Consider the following 6,497-nt stretch of genomic DNA (forward strand, 5'->3'; position numbering starts at 1 on the left):
GCGGCATGGAAACCTGAGTTCCCTGCATCAAGGTCACGGTTTCTATCATGGCAGGACATGGAAGACCCCGAGTTTCCCATAATTGGGTGGTCTCCATCATGCCATGAAATGGAAAGCCCTGTGTTCAGTAGACTTGGGCAGTCGTTCCCTGTCGCATGATGACATGGAAACGTAAAGCTCCGCAAACTTGGGCAATTTTTCCCTGTCATGTGATGACATGGAAACTCGAAGCTCCCCAGACTTGGGCGGTAGTTTTAGCTGTGGCGCGAGTGACATGGGAACCCCGCGTTTCCTAAACTTGGGTAGAAATTTTTGTCATGACGTAAAATGGAAACCCCGTGTGTCCACTAACTTGGGTAGCAGTTTCCATCGTGCTACGAAATGGAAACCCTAAGTTCCCTGGACTTTGGCAGCTTTTCGTTGCCCCATGACATGGAAATCTCAAGTTCCACAGGCTCTTAGGTGATTCAGGGTGTTCTGCGACATGAAAACCCCATGTTTCCCAGACTTGGGTGGTTTCCATTGGTGGTTCTAGCCGCGCCGCGACATTGAAATTGTGCATTCCCCAGACTTGGGCAGCAGTTTTGAAACACCCCAAGTTCCCCAGACTTGTGAGCTGGTTTGCATCATCATGGAAACCACAAGTTCCCCGCATTGGGGCATTGTTGAAAACCTTGCGTTTCCATTGTGTCGTAAAATGTGGAAACCCGTGGTTCCATCAAGTGCGGGACATGGAAACCCTAATCTTCCCTAGTCTTGGTTGCCACTGATTTCAGCCATGGCGTGACATGGAAACCCCAGGTTTCCCAGGCTTGGGTGCAAGGGTGTGACATGGAAACCCCAAGCTTCCCCAGGCTTGGGTGCCACAGGTTTCAGTCGTGGCGCGACATGGAAACCCCAAGTTTCCCAAGCTTGGGCACCAGGGTGAGACATGGAAACCCCAAGTTTCCGCAGGCTTGGGCACCGTCAGTTTTGGTTGTGTCGCGACATGGAAACCTCATGTTTCCCCAGGTTTGGGCACCGGGACGTGACTTGGAAACCCAAAATTTTGGGTGTGACATGGAAACCCCAATTTTTTTGCGCCGGGTGGAAGCCCCAAATTTTAGGCATCGGGTGGAAACCCCAAATTTTGAGCACGACATGGAAACCCCAAATTTTTTTGCACCGGGCTGAAGTCCCACATTTTTGGCACCAGGGCATGGCATGAAAACCACAATTTTTCCCATGCTTGGGTGTTGGGGCGTGACATGGAAACCCCAGTGATTCCCATACTTGGGTGCCTTTTTTTCGCAATGTGGAAACCCCAAATTTTCGGCACTGGGGCACAACATGGGAACGCAAAAATTTTGGGCACTGGAGTCGACATGGAAACCCCAATTTTCCCAGGCTTCGGCGCCTTTTTCCATTGTGGCTTGGAAACCCAAAATTTCCCACCCCCAAACAATAAAAAATTGTCGTCTAGAGGAAGAGGCAAATGTGTGAGAGCGGGAGGGTTGTCCTGATTTGTTTGTGACAAGAGCGAAGCTCTGAATCGAGGTGAACAAGGGTTGAATCTCAGTGGATCATGGCAGCAAGGCCACTCTGCCACTTACAATACCTCGTCACGTATTTAAGTTGTCTACAAAGGATTCTTCTCAATGACCGTTTGGAATTGAACTTCAAAACTGCCCCGACCGAGATGCTTCACAGTCGCGGTTTGCAAATGACATGAGACCTTGGGGACAACAAAGTGACACCCATACTGTGGGTTGAGATACAATCGAAGAGTGACATGCACCACTTCTAGCATGGATTTTGACTTAGAGTCATTTAGTCATAATCCAACACATGGTAGCTTCGCCCCACTGGCTTTTCAACCAAGCGCGATGACCAATTGTGTGAATCAATGGTTCCTCTCGTACTAAGTTGAATTACTATTGTGGTGCAGTTCATTAGTAGGGTAAAACCAACTTGTCTCACAACGGTTTAAACCCAGATCATGTTCCCTATTGGTGGGTGAACAATCCAACACTTGGTGAATTCTACGTCACAATGATAGGAAGAGCTGGCATCAAAGGATCAAAAAGCAATTTCATTATGAACGCTTGGCTACCACAAGCCAGTTATCCCTGTGGTAAATTTTCTAACACCTCTAGCTTCAAATTCCAAAAATCTAAAGGATCGATAGGCCACACTTTCATGGTTTGTATTCATACTGAAAATCAAAATAAAATGATATTTTACCCTTTTGTTCCACACGAGATTTTTGTTCTCGTTGAGATCATCTTAGGACACCTGGGTTATCTTTTAATAAATGTGCCGCCCCAGCCAAACTCCCCACCTGACAATGTCTTCCGCCTGGATCGACCCACCAAAATGTGCCTTAAGGCCAAAAATAGGGGCAGTGCCCTGTCTCTGCCCTACGAAATAAGTAAAATAACATTAAAAATAGTGGTATTTCACCTGCACCGAAAACGGCTTCCACTTATTCTACACCTCTCAAGTCATTTCACAAAGTTGGACTAGAGTCAAGCTCAACAGGGTCTTCTTTCCCCACTGATTCTACCAAGCCCATTCCCTAATCTGATAATCACCCTATGAGTGATCTCAGTTAAGTATTTATTACATGAAGGTATTACATAATAGTGTGTTAATGTGTGTCTATGTTATTTAGGCAACGGATCGATCGGATTGCAAATACATAGACACTTCAAATGGAAAATAGTAGAGAAATACAGTAAGCAATATAAGAACACAAGAATTTAATAAGGAGTTCACAATATCCTCCAAGGCTACGTCTCTAGTCCAGCTCTCAGTGGTGGCCTTTTTTTATTGTGTCTTAAAGCAGAGAATTACAATGAAGGAGCTCAATGTGAGTCTCCTGAATAGAATTTGCTTGGCAGGGTGGTTCTTGGATGCCCCAAGCCACTAAAGTACACATACTATTTTCCTTACCAACTCTGTGACCTTTCGGGTCTTCAATGGAGAGAGCCCAATGTGGTGCTCAGTCCAGACAGATCCTCTCTGGGATGGCTTGAACCTCTCAAGCTCTATAGGGCTCGATGCTGCCTTTGGTTAGCTCGGCCCTCTGTCTTCCATTATGCTTTGCTTCATTGTCTTTCCTTTGTTTTCCTTCCCGTCTTCCTCTCGGGGTTTCGGTGTTTGGTATTCTCTGCTTTGCCTGTGCATGGCTTTAAGGCCATTCATTTCCATGGTTGTTCGATTCCTCTTCCACTTTGCATCGGATTTCCTACTACAGCTTCACTTGGAGTTCCCTATTGGGTGTCATCATCAGGCTCACAGGGAGTGGCCACTTGTCCTCCTGTAGCTACGCCAACTTGCTTCGTCGGTTTGGTTCTTCCGTTACGTCATGGAATGAGTCTTCTACCACCTTGGTAGTCAAATCATATGTCAAATTCTTATAAATCGCGGCTAAATCCCCTGTCAATTCCACTTTCCCATTGGGCGCGATCTCAGCCGTTAGATCTGGGGCCTCCAAATCTAACGCCATTCGCATGTTTCGCATGGTTGACTTGCTCGACCATTAGCGCACGATCAACGGTAGTTTTCTCTCTTCTCTGCTTGCCACACGTCAACTGTTGAGTGGAATCATTATGTTTTTTCCAATTTCGCTTACCACTTGAGGGTGCATTGGACCAATACCGCCGATTTTCAAGTTTTTAGAGTGAGGGTCCCGCCTTGTCCTTTATCCTTTTCCCCACGGTCTTCCAGGCTCTTCATGCAACCGAGTGCTTGGGGCCTTCCCATTTCGAGGGGTTTTTCCCGGTAATGCGTGATTAGTGTTAGGCGCTAATCGCTCATAAAAAATTACCTTTGTTTCCTGGCTTTCCCTGGGCTAGTTTTGCCTCCTGCACAATCTCCATGGGCCTCGGTTGGCATAATTTGACTGAGGTCCTCGTCGCTAAACGCTAGCTGCTAACTGCCACTCTTCAGAGGTGTTTTTGACTGCTATTTCTTATTCTTTGAATTCTGTCCCAACCTGATACAGTCATGGTCCTTTTGACAATTCTTCATGGATCCAATTCGGATCACGGCCTTCCCACTGAAAAATCTTTTGGACCACCAAAAGTTTGTTTTCAAGCATCAACTAAGTGAGGTTATTGTTTTCTCACTTGTCCAATATCAATCCACTTTGTACTGCTGGCTTCAAACCTTTGAGCCCTATTCTGAGGTACTCAACATCTCCCATGTGTGCCATCCTCACCTTCCTATCCAGCACTGTTTCTTCCTATAATTCATTAAGATATTCAGGTAGCAGGTCATCAATAAAAGGCAATCGACTCTGCTCTTCAGGGTCCTCAATCATTGAAGGTTCAAACAATCTCAAGAAATCTACATTTACAACTGAGTAGATGTGAATGTAAGCTGGTAGATCAAGGCACAAAGCATTCTCACCAATATTCTCAAATATTTTGAAAGGTCCATACTCGGTGGGCTTTAGCTCTTCACCTTCACCTTGCATCCTGTCCTTGCTGATATACAGCCAGACCTGGTCACCAACTTGAAAACTATACTCCATCTGATGCTTTTCATGCCTAGCTTTATATTTGGCTTGGGTCTTTTCCAGCTATTCCTGTACTGCCTGGTGGATATCCTAGATCTGTTCAATGAACCTAGTTGCCCTGTCCACATCACTGTGTCCATCAACCATGGTATCTTTACCAAAGACAAAATCTAAAGGAGACCTTGGTGTGAAACCAAAACAAGTCTCAAAAGGAGATCTCTGTGTAGAAGAATGTTTTTCTCTGTTGTAAGCATGCTACACATAACATAAATGTTCATCCCAAAGCTTAGGATGCTTGCTGCAATATCCTCTCAGTAACTGGATCACTGTCCTATTAAATACTTTTGTCTGGCCATTATTTTGTGGATGAAAAGTTGTGTTTTTCTTCAGCTTGGTGTCCATTAGTTCCCACAGACTTGACCAAAACTTCCCCACAAATCTGGTGTCTCAATTAGATACAATAAAAGTGGGTAATCCAAAATGAACCCATACATGTTCAAAGAACAATTTTGCAGTCTATTCAGCTATAATCTATTTATTACAAGGTATCAAAATACACATTTTGCTAAAACTATCCACAACAACATATAGATAATCATGACATTTCGTAGATTTAGGCAGTCTTCCAACAAAATCCATGGAAACACTTTCCCAAGGGTGAGAAGGAACTAGCAATGGAGTGTACAAGCCTAGTTTTATGTTACTGGGCTTGCTTTTAGCACACATAGCACACCTTTTTACATATATAGAAACTGTCTCATTCATTTTCAGCTAATAACAAAACCTTTGCAGCTGTGCAACTGTTTTACTTACCCCAAAGTGACCTAATATCAAAGAAGTGTGTGCTTCCCTAATTATCTTTATTCTCTCAGTTTGTGGAATGCAGAGTTTTCCACAATGGTATAAGAGTCGGTCCTTTACATGATAATCTAGTTCTTCTACTCTTTTGCCTTGACTCAAAGTCAAGGATAATTTTAGGGGCGAATGTTCGCCCTTTGGGGAAATTAAGGGGTTTTAAATTTTTAGTGGGTGAATATTTTGTATCATAGTACATTTTTACAAATCACCTCAAATAGCCCACCTTATTTTAAGGCAGAGTAAAAAAGGTAAATTTAGCCCTTGAAATTAGGACTTACAACCTTCCATTCACCCATTTTCAAGAATAGGTTTTATTTAAGTGAATCCACTCGCCCATTTTCAAGAATAGGTTTTATTTAAGTGAATCCTATGGGCCAAATACCATATTTATAAAAGAGGTATGGTAAATTAATAAAAATATAAATAAATGAAAGGTATGGTAAATAAATAAAACATTTTTTATATTTACTCCATAAGTCACCTTATATACATGTAAGGGTGTAAACAAATAAAAATATAAGTAAAGTGGAGGTATGGTAAATAAATAAAACGTCTTTTTATACTTACTCAAAAGGTATGGCAAATAAATAAAAATATAAATAAACTAGACGTATCGTAAATAAATAAAACCTCTTTTTATATTTAGTCCATAACCCTCATTCTATTTATGAAGGCTCAAGAAAGAGGTTTTATTTAAGTGAATCCTATGGGCCAAATACCATATTTGTAAAAGAGGTATGGTAAATTAATAAAAATATAAGTAAACGAGAGGTATGGTAAACAAATAAAACATTTTTTTATATTTACTCCATAAGTCACCTTATATTTACAAACACTCAAAAAATGGGTTATATTTAGGTGAAACCTCTGGCCAAAATACTATGGGACAAATACCATGGACTAGATTGTTATTAATACCATGCAAAAAAACATTATTAACCCTAATATTAGAATTAATAAAAATAAAAATGGCACATGGTATTGACCCATGGTATTCACCTGGAATGTAGCCTATTTAAATGGGGGAATTAAACCAACATGTATATGCTAAGATTCACTAGGACTTTACAATGTTTTATTATTTAGTGAAAGACTCGCCAAGATCTTACAAGATTTTATAATTGAGTAAAATATT

At 41.9% G+C, this 6,497-nt stretch overlaps 1 pseudogene; it reads right to left on the reverse strand.

The window, feature by feature from the left end:
- Positions 1-1,528: 1,528 nt before the first annotated feature.
- LOC149157326 (25S ribosomal RNA) lies at positions 1,529-2,543 on the reverse strand (annotated as a pseudogene).
- Positions 2,544-6,497: the final 3,954 nt, after the last annotated feature.

The sequence above is a fragment of the Pinus tabuliformis genome, chromosome 5_2 (assembly GCF_031772625.1).
Source record: "Pinus tabuliformis cultivar Carrire ecotype Pingquan chromosome 5_2, CPIR1, whole genome shotgun sequence".
Taxonomy (NCBI): domain Eukaryota; kingdom Viridiplantae; phylum Streptophyta; class Pinopsida; order Pinales; family Pinaceae; genus Pinus; species Pinus tabuliformis.